The sequence below is a fragment of the Ctenopharyngodon idella genome, chromosome 23, assembly GCF_019924925.1.
Source record: "Ctenopharyngodon idella isolate HZGC_01 chromosome 23, HZGC01, whole genome shotgun sequence".
Lineage (NCBI taxonomy): Eukaryota > Metazoa > Chordata > Actinopteri > Cypriniformes > Xenocyprididae > Ctenopharyngodon > Ctenopharyngodon idella.
Window position 1 is genome coordinate 21082178 of NC_067242.1, and position 22824 is coordinate 21105001.

Genomic DNA, 22824 nt, shown 5'->3' on the forward strand with positions numbered 1-22824 from the left:
GTGTGTAGATGTGGGTCTGTGTTTACCCATGCACACCAGAGAAGCCATATGTGAGTGATGACAGTGTGTACGTGCGTGCATGTGTTTAGAGAATGCGAGGCAGTGGATCATGAACAGTGGAGTGTGTTTTCTGAATGTTAATGTCTGTATATTAAACTGTATGTGAACAGAATACAATTAGCATTAGCACTGTTTGTTTGAATGCATGTATTTGTTTGTGAGTAAGCATCTGTGTGTATTTTTTTGGCTCTGTGTCCCATGGCATTATTTTGCAGTTAAGCCTCTGGCTCAACAGATGCCTCTCTTTGAAATATTAGGGAAGGTACGTGTGTTTTTATTTGATTGAATGTGTTAATACAGCCTGATCTCTTTCGTAATACGTATGTATCAATACATATAATTTTCAGGTGCAAAACGTACATTTTTATATGTTTGGAATGGATAGATGCTGAAACATACAATATGGATGTATTGACAACATTGAAACATAAACATAACACAGCTGATTTAACTCATCAGCTCATTAGTCGAGACTGCAAGACCTGTATTGAGTGTGTCAGATAAGCAAGACATACAAAATGTCCTCCAGGAAAACTCCTGTTCTAGAATCTATTGCTTTGGTGTTGCTAAGTGGTTGTTAGGGTGTTTGTGATGGTTGTGGCATTGTTAGGTGGATACTAGGGTTTTGTAGATGGTTGCTAAGTGGTTGCTGGGTTTTCAAGATTGTTGCTAGGGTATTGCTAAGCGGTTTAAAGGGTATTGGATATGTTTGCTAGGGCATTGCTACAATTAAAAAAAAAAAGTTGTACACTGTAAAAAGGAATTGTTGGTTTAACTTAAAAAGGTAAGTTACCTGGTTGCCATAAAATTTTGAGTTCAATGAAATTAAAAATTTGAGTTAATACAATTAAGGTGATTGGTTTAATCAACAGAAACTCAAAATATTATGTTATCTGAACCACATTAATTATTTAAGTTGATTTAACAGAAGAAAAAATGTTGTGATAACAAATCCCGAAAATGATTTTTTACAGTGATTTACTTGATAAAATCCTCTTAACAATTTGCATTCATACATTTTAACTAAATTTTACTGCGACTGCTCTGCACAACTTACCCGTTATCAAGTAAAATCTACTTGCTATTGAACTTAACATTCATAAAAAATTAAGTAAATATTACTTAATTATATTTAATTAAATTTTACATGTAGAATTAAGTAAAATCTACTTAACTAAGTTAAGAAAATAAGTAACTTACAATAAAGTTTACTTGGCAGTTTTCTTTTACTCAAATAATATAACATTGAATTCAACAATGCTTTTATAGTGTATGCTTTACTTAGAAACATCTAAGTAAATTAATACAGTAGATATTGTGTAGACACCATAAATACATAGAAATAATGCAGCACTCACCCGAACACAGTGACTTCAAAACTTGGTGCACAATACACAATGACGGTAACATTCAATAGATCATTTTTGAGTATGAATGTGTCATTTTGGGTAGAAAATAAACTCCACATATCACAAAAAAGTTACTAAGCCTAACAACAAAAGTAGAGATGCACCGATGTATCAGCCAACAATCGGTATCGGCCGATAAAAGCTATTATTATCACTATCGGCCATTGGCCGATTGTTTAAAAACTGCCGATGATCAGGGCCGATTATATCCTGTCAATCAAAAGGGTGCGGAAAAATGTGTTCAGACTGCAACTCATACATACTGTGTGTGAAGAAAATCACTCGTGTTGAATTTTAACGCATTAATAGTTTAAAAATAGTGGCGTTAAAGCAGGCTCTTTTTGACCCTATGAATCACCCGTAGTTCAAGCCAGGGTTGCCAGGTCTGCGTTTTTTTTTTCCTACATCAAATATTACTTGTAGCGCCTTTCATCCAATAATCACAAAAAGCTTTGTGCTTTGTTACTTCTGATAAGAATAAAAGTTTCAATTTTCAAATTCTGTCCATTTTATCATGAAATTCAAACAATAAATGGCTTTTTGAAGCTCTTAAATGTGAAGTGTCAGATCGCTGTAATGCCTGTTCCAGGCGGCAGAGCGCAGCGCGAGTCTTTTCTTCCTCTTCAATACAAGTTATATCTCGAAAAACATGCATGAACATCAAAGGTATGTTGAAAGATATAGTACAACTTACCGGAATGTATCATGTCTTTTGTAATCACTTTATTTGTGTTTCAACCGCGGAAAGACGTCAATAAAACAGCTTGTGAACAATATGTCACATTTACCTCAGGAATGTTTTCCAATGTTCACAGTTCCTTAGATATATATATGTAAAAACACTAGAGTGGAGCTTATTTACTGTTAATTATATGTTTGTGTAAATTTGCCATGAAGACAAGTGCTTATGAAAATCTTATGTGATACTAAGTTTTATACAAACATTTCAGTTTCTATTTGAGTGTAATTATTATATCTGAAAATAAACAGCAGCTGAATATAATACCTCTGTTGTTAATTGTAACCTCTAATATTGTAGTGGACCAAATGAGAGGGTTCCATGTATAGTTTGCAACATTATTTGGGAGAGATTTTATTTCCTAAAGAAAAACCAAAGTATTGGTATCGCCCAGTATTATTCTGAATAATCGGCTATCGGTATCGGCAGATAAATTTAGTATCGGTGCATCTCTAAACAAAAGCAATGATAAAACTGTGTAAAATACAATCTTACTAATTATTCATGCCCCAGTGCATGATGGGAACACCAGTATCAGAAAAGTTGAGTAGGTTTTACTTAATTTTATATCATTGATAACAATTTCGTTGCTTTAATTTCTACAAGCTTGAATTGAGTACTAAAATAGAATTTACTATGTTTTTTAAATTCTTGCCTGAACTAACTTTTTACATGTAGAAATTACATTTGTTTTTTCTGTAGTATATACTTCACCACAGAATCATTTTTATCAGTGCTGTTTAGGGTGCTTATGGTTGCTAGGGTTTTGCTAAGTGGTTGCTAGAAGTTGCTGGAGTATTCTAGGGTCTCTACAATATGGTCTCTACAGTCTCTGGTCTATGAGTGTGCTGGTTCTTGTTCTTTTTTTCCCCCCTTTTTTATTTTAGTCTGGTAAAATTTGATAAAAATGACAGATAATTGTTGCCTTGTGCTTTTAAGTTGCCCAGCTTGGTGCCTGCCAAACAAATCCACACTGGAGTGCTGAGAAAATTTCACTTGCAAATTTCTTCGGAGGCCACTTTTTTGCTTACTCAACAGTGAGCTAAGCCTTTTCCAATGTACCGGGTTCTCCTGAACCTTTTTGATCCACACAGACGCACTTAAAATTGCTTAAATCCTGTAATTTTCGACCTTAGATATCAGAATAAAGGCTGAAAGTGCAATGTATGATAGCCGCTCTGTCTTCCACATGAGCGCACAGCTGCCCAGTAGCGGCAGTACCCTGAAGACTACAATTATGAGAAAGAAAGCAATGGCATCTGAACAGCTTTTGTCCCCAGAGACCTGATGGATATTGGATTGTACTCTCCCTAAGCTGCCATGAATGTAGGTGTTCACCTGAATCACTGACAGCTGCTGATCCATCAGGAAGGATTCTATGAGTGCTGTAATTGAGCTCATCACTTGGAGAGCTTGCGGAAACCTGAGGAAAACAGAATATACGCAGTGCCTGTAACTGCTTGCTGGTTTTGGATGACCTTTCTCTCTCTCTTTCTTTCCTGTTCAGCCCCGGCTGGCCTAAAATCTAAATCCAGTTCCTTTTTTTGTCAATAATTCACTGCCTTTTCACGGCCACTATAATCCTCTTTCGAAGGGCACAGCATAGACAATCAGCAAACTTGACTGTGTATGCGTGTTCATTTGTGTGTGTGTGCAGTTATCACCCATAATCCTCATGAATGCTGACTGTTCTAGATATGGGTCAGTTTGTTGCAGTCGAAGAGAAAGATGAGGTAAGAAAGAGGCCAAAAGAGCACACATCACATTGTAGTTTTAATTAGAGCCCGGCCGATATTTGTTTTTGGGGGCCGAAGCCGATACCGATATTAGGGAGTAAAAAAAGTCTGATATTGATATATTGGCCGATATTCTTTGTGTGAATATTATAGGGGTGCAATGATTCAAATTACTCACAGTTCGGTTTTTATCATGGTTTTAGGGTTACGGTTTCGGTGGGGTTCGGTATGTGCTATGTTCAGGGAAAGTAGGACAACTGTCAAATAAAAATAAAGAAAATAAGAAGAAATAGGCTGATCAAACTACAAGCAACAGCAGGTATTTCAGGTATCTAACAGCAACAGCAGGTATTTCAGGTATCTAACAGTACTTTTCAGGTACAGAAAATGAATAAAATAATCAAATATAAAATAACACTCCATATTATCTTCACTGTATAAATTAAGCAAAGATTAATCATTATTGAAGTTACAAAAGCTATTCAGTCAAGAGCAGTGAGTGATTTCTTTGTCATTTGTTGTTTGATTAACATTAAAAACACAGACAACAGGAATATTAGGCTTCTTTCCCTTTAAGACATAATGTACATATACTGTTACACATGCGTTGTATTTCTTGACTGTTAAACGTTCACTTAAGACATAACCGACTGTTTGCTAGGATACTCGCCAAAATGGGCATGTTGACAATTTTGTGTGAATTTGTCTGTTCAAGCGCAAGACTTGTTTAGTTTAAACACGTGTGCTGTTCACGTCTAACCTGCGCTCGCGCACTATCAACACCCGGGTGATGACGCCGTAAATGACTGCTCATATTCGAACATATGGCACTCGCAGTGAACCAAGTTTACAAAGAGTGACTGTTTTGTCCACGCTTTTTGATCATCGCTGTTGTAACGTATTGGGAAGCCAGAAAGCGCATCGACTGAAACAAAGCCGAACTCTGTCTGTTTCAGATGTTGCTATTTTCAACAAACAATGCGTCGTCAGATTTGAGATGAACCGCGGTGCAAGTGCGTGCCGAAGTGCGTACCAAAAATGTTCATATCGGTGGAATATCTGCAGCATATATGCCGATATATGCAGATATATCTGCGACAGGCTCATATCAACTGATAAAATTGGCAGACCAATAAATCGGTCGGGCTCTAGTTTTAATAAGAGAATGTTTTATGTAGTTTATAGTGTTTCTATTGGCCTGTTTGGTCTATAAATACTCTAAAAACACTTTTCACATTCTCACTTAATTTGTATAGCTACTAATAACGTCCAACATACATCAATCACAGGAGAATTCTCTCATATTTGTATTTTTTTCTACAACACCATAACCATTTGTGTTGCATAGTGTTTGGCATGGTAATGGATATGACAATGTTGGTATTGGTCTTGGCGGAACAGATCTGCTATGATGCTGCTGCTGCTGTTGGTTATTGCTGTTGCTGTAGACACGCTGCTGTGAGCAAGTAAGACATACTGCTGCTGTACAATATAGCATATATGAATTACCCACAGCAGATCTATTCAGGTTTCTGAAAGCATGTTGCAACTGATATGGCAGGAACCAATCAGCTGTGCTCTATAGTGAATGATGTGATTGCCAGCAGATTGAGTTAAGGACCTATCAGCCTGTGCCATCTAGAGTTTCATGACAGAACGTTGTATGTATCCAAAATACACTTTTTGCATTAAAAATTACAAAAATATGGCTTGACTTTGTTCATTTGCTCTTAAAAGACACTGTTGTTTCCTTGTTAACCAAATACACTTTTGAAAACACTTTATTTAGGGGCAAAATTTTTGGTTTGGTGGAAACAAAAATCATGAAACAAAAATCCATAGTTTTAATAAAAATCAACCCCTAGAATAGTTGAAGAAACACCCATAAAGTATCTTCAATACCTTTCTTGCTCATTTTCTGACTATGTCAAGTTGTTCAGGTAGAATTACATTAGTATACACTGTAGCTCAGTATCTTGGTTTCTTGTTTCTGTTGAACTTCAGAGGGTGAGCATGCATGTTAAAGCGGACAACTCAAGCGTTCAACTTGATCGTGAAGATAACACTACAGCACTGTAGATTTCAGATAAGATGTCTTTTTGTTTCCTGTCATGCTGTCCTCCCAGCACTCTCTCTTTCTTTCCATCCCATCTCTCTTTCTGTATGTTTTGCATAGGTCACAGCCAATTTCTCCACTCTTTTTGAATCCTTATGTTTGCATAATGATGCATAATTCATGAGGAGCTTGAATATGAATGAGTGTGGCAGTGTCATGGCATAAGAGTGAGTTTTTAAGCAGAGTCATAAGGGTCACTAATGCAGCGAACACCTCTTCAGACACGACTGCCTCCAAACATGCCGACTGAAACTCAATCTTCACTTTAGTCTGAGGGTAATCTAAGGTTCATTCGCAATCCTCATTAAATGCACATTAATCGAAAGTGTATTAGTTTTCCTGTTCTCTCTCAGGGGTCAGGATGAAAGTGTACATAGAAAAAAGCAGATGTGGGGCTAGAGGTTGATGTTGTGTGACAACATTACTTGTGTTGACTTTAGAGTATGTATCTATTCAAAAAACAATTTTCCAACATAAATATACCCTGAAATATAAATTCACCAATGTTGAAGTGTGACAGCTACTCCCCGTCTCCCTTTACCTTAAACCCTAATAAAGCTTGAAAAAGTCAGTTGCCTCAAAATTTTTAAGTTAAGAAATTTAAAGTTTAAGTAGGCAGAACTGGCAGATTTAAATTTTTTGTACTCATACATTTTAATTGTTCTTAACCTGAAATGTTTGAGTACACTAATTCATACATTTAACTTTAAAATTTAATGTGAGTCAATGTGAACATTTTTATTAGTGTAAACTAGCTATAAAAGCTAGCTATAATATGCTAAAATCTAGCTATAATAAGCTAATTCAGAAAATGCTAACTTGCTAATTTGCTAACATGTCAACAATAGCATGGTATAGCTCTTGCTGAATGAGTGCAGCAATATAAAGAATTTACGTGATCTCAAACCAAACCGCATGCACAATCTCCAAAAACTGACATTAACAGAAAATCTTCTAAATTAGCATAACAAAACATTAATCACAACTAAATCTCCCGCTTAACATTAATCTTGCACAAAAAAATAAATAAATAAAATAATAATAATAATAATTATAACACGTAATTTTAGCATTTACTCTCCCTTTTGAGTGCCATGGGCAAAGCATGCTGGGAAATAGAAATCCCAGCCCAGTTTGTTTAACTTAAGTTCATCTAAATTAAAAGAAATAAGTTCATAAAACTCAAAACAATGAAACAGTTCAGTTTACTTAAAATATATCAGTTCTGTGAACTGAAGAAAGTGCTAAATACCCATAAAAGTTAATTTGACTGAACTTATTTGTTTAATTTAAGTTTTTCCTACTCAAACCAATTAATTATTTTGAGCGTTAGCATTTACAGAGTATGAAGTAAGCTAGTATTCCATTATTGTGAGAACAGTGTTTACACAGTCCTCTTGCAAAGCACAATGGTTTGTGGGCAATATTAGCCCAAAAGTCATGCACAGATGTACTCTTTGAAAACCCACAGAGAACTGAATGCCATCTGGGCACCTTTCACATACTTTTCCCAACGTACAATGGAACATACTAATCCTAATCTCACTGTCTGTCCTAGATAGTATGTAGATAGTACATCTCCCCTTCTGAAAATTTCTTCACTTCATCTCGTTTCAGCATTTCTGTATTTCTCTTATTTATTATGTAAACTGTGCATATGTTCTCAACATATTTTCCCAGGCTTCAGGTGCAGCCTGACCTTCAATATATTTGTAAGACTTAAGCTCTATTTAGGCTGTCATGCGTTCATCTATAACCACATTTGTGAGAGACCATCAGCCACCTAGTGTGTATAATAGCCATATGCATATAAATAGCTGTTCAACTTTCTATGCATACCATGTGTTGTTGATGTTGATTGAACTTGTTGGTGAGAGCCCACAGCATGCTGACGGGGAGGTGTGAAGCTGGAGTGGATGATGTGTCCCAGCTGAGCGTGAAATTGAAATTGCTCCAAACAGCAGGGGCAAAAAGAGAGAGAAAGAAAGACAAAGAGAAACACACATAGATAGTTAGACAGACAGACAGACAGACAGACAGTGGTTACCTAGACACTGCTGCCACAGCTGAACTTTTCTTTATCGCCATATACACACTCAGTTCATCTGAGCCATAACAATGTGATCGACAAGTTGAGAGACTATGAATCAATGGAAGTGATTATCAGATGGTTCCGATAAGTGACCAATTGTATGGAACATTCAAAGAAAGGTTTTTTGCATCCATATTTGACCTCAAGGCGTATAAGTTCCCACGCCCCCTTAGGTAACCCAGGTTAGAAACCACTGCTTACACTGCTATTTTGAACCGATAATCAGAACAAAACGTAGCCCTACAACTGCACTATATCCACAATTCTCTACAAGTGCTGCTAATACTTCCTCCTTACTTAAACCACCATCTGTTTAACTCACCCTCTATCTCACCTTGGGATCACCAAACATCCACCATTTGCAGCTGTTGTTATCCGTTGTTACATATTTATGAAATGTTGTTCATTTGAACGACCCCAGAGGTTAAGCTGCATTATAAAACATGCAAATTAAAAACTGAAAAAATGTTTACATTAAAAGTAAGAAATATCACAACATATAATAACAATGTGCAGATAATTACAGCTAGGATGATGTTAAGAACTGCAGTTGGTTTTATAGTTTTGCCCAATATAGTTAGTTGCTAAAGAAGCCAGAGCATCAATGTACAAAGTGACAGCCAGTCTGGAACAGTGTATGTGAGTGACAGAGACTTGACAGCACTCAAAGCGTTCTGCTCCACTCCAGTTCCACTCAGGGTTTTCCATTTCACATTTCCTATCCACCTTATTTTTAATGTAAAGACTGGCGCGGCCAGTGACGTTTCACATTGTACATTCCAAAACCCTGGGTTAACGTTCTTTTTTGCATATTTGTGGTGTCATTGATTGGATAAACGCAGTAGGCGACCTGTTTACATACCTCTAGCTTTGTGCATCCTTGTATTGCCGACTGTACTACGAGTTTGTACTGAATGGGCATTTCGGACTATAAAGGTAAGAATGAAACGTTCTCTTATTCACTCAAATTGTCACGTTTTCTGTCAGCATTTGACATTTTTCCTCTCAAAAGCTGAATTTACTGTTTATATACAATATGCAGTGTATTCGGTCAAGAGCATTAAGTAAGTCTGTTTTTTGATTAATATTAAAAACACAGACAGCAGTAGGAATATAAGGGTGCTGTCACTTTAAGACTAATGCACGGATCCAATATACTGTTACACACTCGTTTACTTTCTCAGCTGTTTACATTCACTTTAGACATAACCAACTATGTTTACGAGGATATTCGCCAAGACAGGCATTTTGACATAATTTTGTGTGAAATTGTCAGTTTAAGTGTAAGACGTGAAAGAGAACTCAATTCAGTATTCACATGCTGTCAGACGTGTCTTTCTGGGTGTGTGCTTCGGATGTGCACACAAAACTTCTCACACAGCGAGTTGTCTTTTGTGTCTTCTTGCACTTGAATGTTTCAATTGGCAAGGCTTAAAAACATGCTCAAATGATAAACTTTCATAACGACGCAGCACTGGTCCGATCGGGACAGTGACAGTTCTGTCAGTGAGCCTTGCATGTGCTCTCTCTTTATCTCTTAAGAGACAGCGACAGAGGGCGCTTCCACTCTGCTCACATACTCTGTCTAGAATGCAGTGAACGATTAATTAAGCCAATCAGCTTAGAGGACAAGAAGTAACTTATATAATATCCCATATATCACTGCAGGTGGTACCGGGAACTTAAGCTACACGTGTACTCAGTCTGGAGCTTGAACTCACAAACAGTGTCTTTCAAGGGATTCGAATAGGCATAAAATAAAAGGTTCACACTAGTTCTTTCCTGGATGGTGTGTTCTCTCTTTTCTGTCTGCCTATCGCTTTCATGTTTTTACCCCTTACTTCTGTCCCTGGCGAGAGCATTTGGAAGCTGAACTGTCAGTTTGTAGCTTTGATTTTCTCAGTGTGCAAGCCTAGCCCACAGACAGCCTTCTGCTGTACTCACAAACACACACACATGAATGCTACATGAATAAATAGAGCACCAAACCGCTGAAATTGCTCAAATGTTCAAAGCTACGTGAATTTATTCATGGTCGACTCAGCTGTGTGAACAGCTTTAGGTCAATGAAAAAACAGCTTTGCTTCATTGCCTGATAGTGGAACATGTCAAGATGTAAAAATCATAACATCAATCTTAACATCTCATCTTTTGGTTATAGTAATAAAAGTGTGTAAGCATACACAAACACGTACAGTCACACATATTTATAATAAGGTCCTTAGTACCCGCAGAGAGCCTCATAAATCATTTAATTGTTATATAAATCATTGTAATGGTGCGTGTGCAGGGGCGTAGCAAATATCTCAGAACTGAGGGGGACAGAATATGCACCAAAACTCGCTTATGGCTTGTTTATTGTTATCTTATTTGTACCTACTTGTATTATCATGTGCAAATTATGTTTTAGGCAATGAATACTGATTATAAATTATAGAGTATAGACTACAGTTGTCTATATAGTATTGATTATAAATTATAGTTATATAGAGCTAATTATTAGGGCTGCACAATTTATCGCACAATACGAAAAACAACATTGAACTTAAACGCGATTATTGCTTAAACGGTATTCTTAGTGCGATTATGAAATCGCAAAGGCTGCGATTACTTTTTTTATGCGCAGCTTGTCAATAAAGTATGGCTCCAAATGCTAATCTATCTGAAAGCACTGCCAGTTTGAGTCACTTATAATGTAAATTTGAAAACGCAACACGCGTCAAACATCTTTCCAGGCATGAGAAGCATTTATTAACATCTTGTCCAACAAAAGACAACATTTAATAACATGTTTTTACTCCAAACTCACTTCATAACAACAGTTGAGCATCCTTCTGTGCATGATGTGGCTTCTTACACAGAATAAGGCAGTCTCAATCTTCTGTTTATTCAGCTACAGCGATATGACGCATCTACTTCTGCGGCAGGGCATATTTGGAGTTTCTGCTCAAGAGCGCCCTCTGCATTTACTACTGATCACAGAGCCGTACAGCTCTGACAAGCTGTGCATAAAATAATCGCAGCCTTTGCCAAATCGCGTGCGGTTTAATCGCGATAAATCTTGCAGCCCTACTAATTATTTGTTTGTTATTACATTATATTATACACTAACTTTCAAAAGTTTGGGGTCGGAAAGGTTTTTTAATGTTAGTGAAAGAAGTCTCTTACGCTAGCAAGGCTGCATATATTTGATCAAAAATACAGTAAAAAAGTAATATTCAAAGTCCCTTTAAGGCAAGTCATTTCACTCGGCGGCCATCTTTGCTTCTAACGGCAGCTGCAGTGACGCAATGACTTTGGCGATTGGCTCTGTTATTAAGAAGGCGGGACTTATTCTTCCATATTGCGCGTTGCACTTTCTCACATTCATAGTATGAGTGCACGTCTTTGTATATCTAAAGTCTTTGTGAATATTGTGAAATATTATTAAATATGTCAAATAACTGTTTTCTGCTTTAATATATTTTAAAATGTAATTTATTACTGTGATGGCAAAGTGTTCTTTGGTGAATAGAAAGTTCAAAAGAACAGCATTTATTTGAAATCCTTTTTAACTTTATTCATGTCTTTACTGTCACTTTCAGCTTATCAATTTAATGCAAGCTGAATAAAAGTTAAATATTATTTTTTTAAACTTTTGAATGGTGAATATTGAGAAATGAACGTAAAAAAACATGAAGACAGAAATGATCTATTGCTTTGTAAAAATATTAATGGTTAATCGTCAGCGGTGCTGGGTAGTAACTAATTACATGTAATCTGGATTACTTAATCAGATTCCAAAATTTAAGTAATTGTAATTTGATTATATTACATTTTAAAATACTCGTAATCAGACTACAGTTACTTTTTAATCGATTACATGATTATGCTATTCTCACAATGGCAGTAAATTCATAATTCATTGAATTACTACTACCACTATATTTTCCTTTCTAAAAAAGCCTACTGTGTTTAAAAAAAAGAGCCTAAAAGTGTTCAAATCAATGTGATAAATGAGTTTTGTTAAAAGTAAGTCAGATTATATTACCTTAAATGTGTAATGTAATGGATTACATTACAAACTACATGCTTAATGTAATTTGGAATCAGTAACTGATTAGAATTTGTAAGTAATCTACCCAGCACTGATCATTAGTAATCTGTCTCAGACAACCATGTCCAGTGAAATGTAGTGTCTGTAATGTTTAGATAATGCACAATTGCTAGCTGAAAAACATAACATGCCCATTGCCTGATGAGAAATACAGGGGACAAATTTTAGGTTTATCAAAGGTGTGGAATACACGTGCCTCATACATAGTTTACTTTCAAAGTAACTTTTCTCACGGGGTCTCATGCATTTTGTGCTGTTTTTTTTTTTTTTCTATTTCAGTGCGACAGACGTCCTGCATGGAGGACATGAGGAAAGAATTAAACACAACGAGGAAAAGGATGAGTAAAAAGAGAGAATAAATCAGGTGAGTTTGTGGATGTGTTTCAGTCTCCTCTGAAGAGTGCATTTCCCAGAGAATCAGCCATTCTTTGCTTCTCATTGTCAAAATTGCTCCAGTATACTGAAACGTTTGCTCCATAGATATTCTGTTTACGTTGTAGACACAGTGCAGCGATTCCGCCAATAATAAGCCGGCGTTCTGACGTAGAACCTGAAGCGCTGCACTGTCAATGTAAACAGTGTATGAGAATGACAGGGAAGAGAAGAAATTGTTGAATAAAGTCATTATTTTTGTTTTGTTTTTGTGCACAAAAAGTTTTCTCAACGATTCGTAACATTAAGGTTAAACCACTGTAGTCATGTTGACTATTTTAGCGTAGTCTTTGCTACCTTTCTGGGCCTTAAGAGGTGCAATGACGTTGATGCCTATGTGTGATTCAGTTACCTCTTGGATTTCATCAGAATATCTTAATTTGTGTTCTGAAGATGAACGAAGGTCTTACAGGTGTGGAATGACATGAGGGTGAGTAATTAATGACAGAAATTTCATTTTTGGGTGAACTAACCCTTTAAGTCTCTCAAATCTTCAAAGGATGAGTTCAAGTTTAAATGTTTGGAGATAGATGATTCTGTTTTTAATCTTTTTAATCTTTCATTCTTTATGTTCATGAAAGTGAAACATTAATTAATATTAGTCTATGTTAATTTCAGTTTTTAGTAATCATTTTTTTTTAAATCAAAAGTTATCTGTTAATATTAATGTACTCTGAACTAACATAAACAACAATATTTTTACTAATTAACATTAATTAATAAATGCTTTAAAAATACTGCTCATTGTTAGTTCATGTTAGCTAATGCATTTTCTAGTGTTAACAAATGGGACTGTAAAGTGTTACCATTATATTTGCTTCATTATGTTAGTTATTTAAATAACAAACGAATGCAGGACAAGTGTATATTTCATTATGACTTTCATAAAGACATTATGCAGCAATGTTATTGATAAAAACCAGCCATGTTTTAATGCGTGACCTTGTAATTGTCCCGCAGGTAATTGAGTCATCAGTGTCTCTGTCTCAATGTCTAATGGATCTGCTGCCTGAATTAGTAATCACGATATTGCGATTCATCTCATAGGGGAACTAGAGAGTGGAGTGAGACAAAGTTTAACCAATGAGAGTTGTTCTGCTTGGTGTGATATATATATATACTGGTATATATATAGATTTCAGATGGTAGTAGTATGTGTTCATACACTCATATCTGATATCACACAAATATTACATCAGAAGTGATGTTGGAATATTATCAATTAAAATAATATGTGTTGTACAGCAGTGAGGTTTCCAAGAGCAGATGTTCATGTGTCCGAGATCATTGATTTTCTTGAAATTGGGAAGTGTGGGGAAGTTCTGAACTAGAACCATGATTGTGTTGTAGCATGAAATTTCTTTCAGTACCCCATCTGGGTACAAACACACACACACACACACACACACACACACACACACACACACACACACACACACACACAGGTTTGTTTTGCTATCTTAGTGAGGACATTCCATAGGCGTTATGGTTTTTATACTGTACAAACTGTATATTCTACCCCCCTACACTACCCCTACTCCTAAACCTACCCATCACAGAAAACTGCATTTTTACATTTTTAATAAAACATTGTTTAGTATGTTTTTAAAAGAACACACCACTATTTTTGAAAATAGGCTCATTTCCAACTCCCCTAAACAGTTGAGTTTTACCGTTTTCGAATCCATTCAGCCGATCTCTGGGTCTGGCGGTAGCACTTTTAGCATAGTTTAGCATAGATCATTGAATCTGATTAGACCGTTAGCATCTCGCTCAAAAATGACCAAAGAGTTTCTATATTTTTCCTATTTAAAACTTGACACTTCTGTAGTTACATCGTGTACTAAGACCAATGGAAAATGAAAAGTTGCGATTTTCTAGGCCGATATGGCTAGGAACTATACTTTCATTCCGGCGTAATAATTAAGGAACTTTGCTGCCGTACCATGGGTGCAGCAGGCGCAATGATATTACGCAGCGCCTGAAAATAGGCTAACTTCCGTCAACATAACCAACATGACCACTTGCATGCACAGGGAGCGTGCCTTGCAACCATGGAGACAATTGTGAGAGACGATTCAGAAGATATTTACTTTGGTACAGATCCTGAACCGTATCTGTTTGAAACGGAATACACTGAAGGCTGCTTGCTGCTCTTCTAAGTCAATGTAGCATATTATATAACATAATATAACATAACGGTGTAATAAACGTATTGGCTTGAAATGAATGTGTGTAAATCAAGTCTTTGCTCATAATATGCAGGAGGGGCAATATTATTAGTCTAAAACTGGAAAGTGGCTGAGTTAAACAGGGCAGAGGACTGTGAATTTACAAGATTCGAACAGCTTCCTGTATGAGTCAGGCCAAGCGAGGCTTCAGACATCATCAATGAGATGATTTCTCGACACACGCTCCAAAGCCTCGGCACAGAACGTAAGATCACTAGTATTTTGTACCATAGAAACTGTAGATAAACAATACCGACAATTCCACAAGTTTCTTTTAATCAAACTATGCACTACCTCACCAGAACTCTACAACAAAACTACTAATGTTATATACTGTATAAGCCAAATGGTCAAGCAAACCTAGCCCTCAGTGATTGCATTTCATAGGTAGCTAACGACAACAGCAGTGCTTTTTCAATCTGGTCGTTCAAGCTAACTAAAAATAATAATGTTACACTTACAGCCATGGGTGATGATACACTTGGTCCTGTCTGTACTCTGAAGATTGTTGGGATGGCTGTATCCTTTAGACACAGTACCGTGGTACGGGTAACACTGTCCATGTTTTCCAAATAGTCATCTGGTCCAAAAGGCTTTGAGCAAACATTTCTTAATTGATTCTACCGGTGTTTTGAGATTTATGTTCAGAGCAGCCAGCCATTGATTCTTTCGTTCCTTGTTTTTCGTTGGAATTCTATGAAACATAATGGTAGAGTACACCTCCGACTTACTATCACAGCCCTTTACAACGCACATAACCATGGCTAATTGCACACAGGTAAATCCAGCCACTAGTACACAATTTGCCGGCTGCAACTCTGCAACTACACAAACTTAGCCGGTCACGTTGGGACTCAGACGCTGCGTAATATCATTGCGCCTGCTGCAGCCGTGGTACGGCAGCAAAGTTCCTTGATTATTACGACGGAATGAGAGTATAGTTCCTAGCCATATCGGCCTAAAAAAATCTCAGCTTTTCATTTTCCGTTGGTCTTAGTACACGATGTAACTACAGAAGAGTCAAGTTTTAAATAGGAAAAATATCAAAACTCTTTAGTCATTTTTGAGCGGGATGCTAACGGTCTAATCAGATTCAATGATCTATGCTAAGCTATGCTAAAAGTGATACTGCCAGACCCGGAGATTGGCTGAATGGATTTGAAAATGGTAAAACTCAACTGTTTAACCCTAGGGGAGTTGGAAAATGAGCCTATTTTCAAAAAAAGTGGCGTGTTCCTTTAAAGCTATTTTAAATATGAGGGCTCATGAAATGTCCTCATAAAACATGTTTATGTTGTGATACCATTGTAATACTGTGTCCTCATAAATCATGAAAACAAGCACACACACACAGAGAGAGAGAGAGAGGATCTAGTAGTTTTATAACTGCCTATGAAACTCAAAAATTTGGTGGCAGAGCAGCTGTTCTGCCAAAGGAATTGATCAGACGACTGCAGACCTAAATGTGCTGAACACTGCCTCACACACCCACAGTCTTATTAGAGAAAGAACATCTCACATCTACCTGATGTAAGCTGAAGCACACTGAACGAGATTTTTAATTAACTGCCAACCAAAACACACACTCACACATACACACCCACCTGAGGGTTAAACTGACCCAGAATGTTCCATAACAGCATTCCAGCACTTTCGACTGAAAAAAGAAAACAAATACTGGCAGTTTGTTTGTCAGTCCATTCCAAATCCTGCATGTTTTTGTTTGATCTTTACTTGAAGAAAAACAAAAAAGCAAATATATGCATACAGAACTCACAAAACGATATCAACACTAATTAATTTTTGGGTCCGCACACCTCCAAAATCGCGATTTAACTCCTGTAGCCACCCCAAATTTAAATTCTTTCTATAATATATTAATTACGGCTGTCAATGTAATACATTAATTTACTGCAATGCAATCAACATATTAGAATGATTTCTGAAGGACATTTGACACTGAAGACTGGAGTAATGACTGCAGAAAATTCAGCTTTGTCATCACTGGAATAAATTACACTTTAAAATAAAAGCAGTTATTTTAAATTGTAATATTTCACAATATTACAATTTTTACTGTATTTTAATTAAATAAATACCTTTTTATGAGACTATACTGTACACACACACACACGCACACACTAGTTATATAAGTATATAACAGAAGAAGACTTTGAGCTTTGAGACACAAAGGATTATTTTAAGATTTTTTTTGTCTGTGTGCGCATCAGTAGTTGTGAGGATGTCTCATGCTAACAGCTTCTATCAGCCTGTCTGCTGTCTGTCTCTAATAGAACTGGAGACTCGCGCTGGCAGGTAGGAAGCCCAGAGAACAGGATTAGAGGATACAGGAGAAGTCACACTGTGAAGTCAGCTTCACTTCATTGTCTGAGATCAGACTAACCTTTGTGCTGCCGGGTCTTTGCTTTTACAGTCGCTATGGCAGCGGCCTAACTGCAGCAAGGGATGCTAGGATGCTGTTTTTTGAGCTGTAGCAAAAGAATCAGTGGCTTTTATGATGCCTTTAGTCACTGTTATACTGCACACAGACACACACATAGTGTTCCAACAATAGCTGCATGAACCCAAGCACCTCTGTCAGGGTAATACTATAAGGGAACGTATCTCTGCTGATGCTCTCTATGAGCTGCTTCTGTATCAGGTTTATGATTTGTGTATGATTTCCCATCATGATGTGAGGCCATAACTATTTTCTTAATTAAATAATATGTCAGATTATTTGCTTTCTTTCAAACAGTATGTAAATTAAATATATAAGTGTATATTGCATATGATATAATATTCAGTAAACTGTAACTTTGCACTCAATTTAGGCATGTAGAAAGGAAAGCTCGAACTTTATAAGTAAATTTTAATATTTGTTCCTTTTACAAACAGTCTTCAGATAGTAGGGTTTTTAAAGAAGTAAAACATTGTAATAATTATTTGCAGATTTGAGCACATTTAAAAGGTATGAAATTGAGTAAAATCTATAAAAAGATAAAGATTAATTCTTTGATTAATAGTAAGTTTAATGAACAGCATTTATTTGCATTTTTTACATTTATTTATTAAATTTACTGAAGCATTTAATAAATAGAAATCTCTTGTTTTGATCAATTCTCACTTTTGATCAATTGAATGTGTCCTTGATGAATAAAACTATTAATTTCTGTCTTTTTAACCACAAATGTTTAAATGATATCATTGTTTCCACGAAAATGTTAAGCAGCAAAAACTGTTTTCAACATTGATAATAATGAGAAATGTTTCTTGAGCACCAAATCAGCATATAAGAATGATTTCTGAAGGATCATGTGACTCTGAAGACTGCAGTAATGATGCTTAAAATTCAGCTTTGCCATCATAGCAATAATTTTAATTTATTAAAATAGAAAACAATTATTTTAAAGGTCCAGTGTGTAATACTTATGAGGATCTATTGACAGAAATGCAATATAATATACATAACTATGTTTTCAGTGGCGTATAAAGATCTTACATAATGAACCATTATGTTTTTATTACCTTAGAATGAGCCATTTCTATCTACATACACCGCAGGTCGCCTTACATGGAAGTTGCCATTTTGCGCCGCCATGTTTCTACAGTAGCCCTAAACGGACAAACTGCTCTACACAGCACATTTCGTCACTATTTTGTTCTTCTTCGTTGTTTTTAGAGGCAGCTTGCATCGTCACTATGTTGAAAGAAGTACAGAAGTAAAGAAGAAGAAGTAGTTGTCGTCTTGTTTATTAGAACTTAACTTTGTTAGTAGTAAGAAGAGAAGTTAAATTTGAACAAATGGAGGACCACGTGTATTATTTTGCACAAGAGCCGACAGAGCATCAATCTTCGTCATCAAAGAAGTGAAAACATGATGCAGCCAGATGAAGTCGGGACAGACGACGGCAGAAATCCAATGATGAACAAGTAACAATAATATTAGCAATAACATATCGTTTTACTAAATAATTAAGTAAATATAATTTCTTAATTTATCTTTGTAAAGAAGCCTCATTGCTTGACTGGCTACTCTTTTCTGTCTCAGACGACGACATCTTTGTCCTGTGTCAGCCACCGTAGCTTTTCTATGTGCTTTGAAAGGGAGGGGTGACCGGTGGACTGAGCCATTGGTTGCAATTAACCAATGAAATAAACCTCACAGCTAGATGCCGCTAAAATTTACACACTGAACCTTTAAATTGTAATAATATTTCAAAATATTACTATTTTTACTGTATTTTTGATTAAATAAATGCAGCCTTGGTGAGCATAAGAGATTTCTTTCAAAAACATAAAAAAATTGTAATGTAAAGGCACGACTAAAGGCAGGTACCGTATTTCAATAAATACATACAGATACGTCATACACTATGCACGAACCACTACTATAACGCCCAAGTCTAAAAAACCTCTGTAATAAACACAGAGATGTTAGTCCCGTCTGAATTGATACATGAAATCACAGACATCGGGCGATTAAAAAAAACTAGTCCAATTCGAATAGGGCTATAATGTCATTTTGCCTTTTGGTTCATGTGGAGCAGTCGAGCATAATCCAATGTAACCAAAGACATGGAATCATCACAGGACCCGAAAACTGATCTGTGGGTATTAAACACTTTACAGCTCACACCATTATCCAGAGTGGTTTTCTGTAGTCGGATCTCTAAAGGCCGAGCGCTGTCCTGCCTGCCAGAAAACCAGATTTGGTGCCCCAGCTTTGATGTTAAAAGTATCATCGCTCGACTCTAACTGAAGCTTTTTTTAAAGAGCTGTAATATGCACTGAATCCAGCGCAGTGAGAAACAGACCCATCTGATGCACAGACTGTGCTCTGGGAACTGGGGCTGGAGTTTAGGAAAAAAGAAACAGTAGTCGGAGCACTGCGTTCGGAATATCAATTGGTCTGGCGGGGTTAATGTTTAACACACCACTGCCAAGGAAAATTCAATTGCTTCCACAAAATGGGTGATATTTGAAAAGAAGCCTCAAGGAAGACTTCAAAGAGCATCAGCTCAGCAGTGTCTCCACGGATACCGAGTCAATGGGAGTGAATGAGAGGGATGAAGACATGGTAATTTAGGTAGATTATTATTTTGTGTGCATGTGCGTGCTTCAGATTAGCTATATTTTGTGCGGTAAGGACGTGTCGGGATCTTAGAATGGGAAAAACGGAAGAGTAAATGATTTGCGCATTGATGGCATCTGTAGAGAAGTCATTAAAATAAAATGACTAAAAAAAAAAACTACCATTAAGCCCAAGTTAAATGCACTTACTATTGGCCACTTAAATGGTTGCTTAATAATTATAATAAGCCAATATTGTATCATATGTACCACTTGGAACTATGCATTATTCAAATTTATGTTAATGACTTGTTTTCATGATTAAATTATAAATGAGTCATAATAAACCAAGAAAATGTGGCACTGTTTTAGATGGCAAGGCCTCATGGCTTAAAGCATTTCAGTCCATTAACCCAAAATAATTACCTCATTTGCGAAAAATGATTAGTTGTTTCTTTTCTCCCCATGTTCCAGGGTGTTATCTAGGTTATGAAATGATTCTTTTCTCTGCAATGGTGGCACTTGTGATGCACAGAAACTTTCAGGAGTCAATGCAAACAAGTTAAACTCATCAAAGTCAGCGGGTCTCTCCTCATTTGCTGTTTTGAGTTGTTTGGCAATTACAAATGCAGCTCTCTGCCATGTTTGCAACAATGAAATTAAAAACTCATTTACCATTTTTTTTATAAACTCTTGATTTCACACCTCATTGCCGAGACTTGTGAAGCTCATTAGGCTAAATCGCTATTCAGTGATAAAAGCATCGTGGTGCTCCCTGATACTCTACCTTCCCTCTGCAATGCAACCTGGGAAGAGAAGGTGCCGAACTGACATCAATTATCAATTGCATGTGGTTCATTAAGACTGTATGAGGAAATAAACACATTTTTCTTGAAGGAAACTGACCCTTTGCTGGCATAAATTAATGAGGTTTGTTTATCTTTATAAAGTAATTCATGCTTCATAGTTTTACATAAACAGTGTACCAGATTTTGTATTGAAACGCTGTTACTAGAAGCTACCAGGTGTTCAATATAAATTCAATGTAATTACATAGACCTTCATAGCTGTCACAGTTGTTTGCACTTGTTGTCAGTCCTGTTTGATCAATTTCCCTGCATGGGGCTCTTAATTAAATTTCAGCACACCAGTCAGACCCGCTTTAGGTTATACTAAGATAAAATGATGCCCATTCGGCAACTTGGCTAAACTACTCAGCAGGTAATGAGACACAGAAAACAGGCTGAAATGCACTAAACCAGTGGCCAAGTTGACATATTTCTTTTATTTTCAAGATAAAACACCCAATTTGCATTTTAAATATTTTTATGTAAATATATTTGCTTGATATGTTTAATATATTAAACTTAATTTTCTCATCTGTATGTATAAACAAAGTCCCTTTAAGACAAGTAATTTCACTCGGCGGCCATCTTTGAAACGCCTCTCGGGGATGCAAGTGCTGCTCCTATCTCTTTGAATGGGGAAACATCAAATTCTCCAAAGCTGTTCACCAGGCTTTCGATTAGACTTCATATTTGAAGTCACCAATGAAATCTGACAACAACTGTCTCATAAATTTTGTTTCTAAATGCTTAAATCAAGACAAAAAAAAACTTTATTTTTCAGGCTGGATCAAGCTAATGTGCATGCACAGACATAAGCGCGCGTCTTTATAGGAAGCGCACGTCTGACTGTTTCTATGGGAACCGGAGCTTCTAACGGCCTCTGCAGTGACGCGATGACTTTACCAATCAGTGATTGGCTCTTATTTAGAAGGCGGGACTTATTCCGCCATATATTTCTCCCATTCATAATAAAATGAGTGCACTGTCTTTCTATATATAAAGTCTTTGGTTAAAGCAAACTTTTAGTCTAGTTGTCCTACATTATCTACTGACATCATTTTTAGGTGCGGTCACATTTACCAGTGTTCATTGAATTTTCATGGGCAAAATCCGAAGTCATTTCAATAGGAATTTTGTGTGAGGGCAAAAGATTTCCACTGGCAGATTTAGCAACAGATTCAAATTAGTCACGTGGATTTGACTAACAGAAAACGTTTTTGTGTTCCATCCAAGTTTTTCAGCTTGGAAACTTGACATTTTCATTTACATTTTTAATCCCAACTTAGTCAAAATGTTGATGTATGATAGTAAATGATCTCCTCTGTTAATAATTCTGCCCTACCATGACAAAACACAGCAACTTATCTTGTCAAAATTGTTATGTCTAATACTGGATCGAGCACCTATTGGAATTGCTCCGTTTCTTCTTCTTATTCTCTGAAATGAATCGCATTTTTGAGGGCCTAAACATGAAACTCATGAAACTTTGCACAGGCGTCAGAAATGGTGAAAATTTACATCTGAGTTTCAGAATTAGGTGTGGCAAAATGGCTCACTAGCACCACCTACAAAATTTCAACGAAGTGCCCTGCACACTATGTTTCACGTAACAGGTATGAAATTCAGTTAACAGCCCAATATCTACAAAAAAGTCTCCTGGTACAAAATCTGAAAACCCAACAGGAAGTCAGATATTTTAAATTTTCTCAGCAAAATTTGTGCAGTTTTTGCTATTTCCAGATGTTGTACTTTAACGAACTCCTCCTAGTGCTTTAATCAGATAAACATCATATTTGGTCAGTCTAATCTAAAGGCCTTGGCAACGTTAAATTGCGAAAATCTTACGGTGGCGGCCTGACAAAGTTCAATGTTTCGCCATGAACAAAGTTGTAACTCGGGCATACAGTGTTCGATCTGCCCCAAACTTCACACGTGTGATAAGAAGACCTCTGCATGCTAATATTCAGCTAGTCACAGCGCCACCAGCTGGCA

At 36.5% G+C, this 22824-nt stretch overlaps 1 protein-coding gene across 1 annotated transcript in view; it reads left to right on the top strand.

Annotated features, from left to right (window-relative positions):
* Nucleotides 1-22824, top strand: part of dlgap1b (discs, large (Drosophila) homolog-associated protein 1b) — a 143132-nt gene that overhangs the window by 38367 nt on the left and 81941 nt on the right. Inside the window, 1 exon segment of the mRNA XM_051882491.1 lies at nt 12528-12612. The gene's annotated coding sequence lies outside the window, so the exon portion shown is untranslated.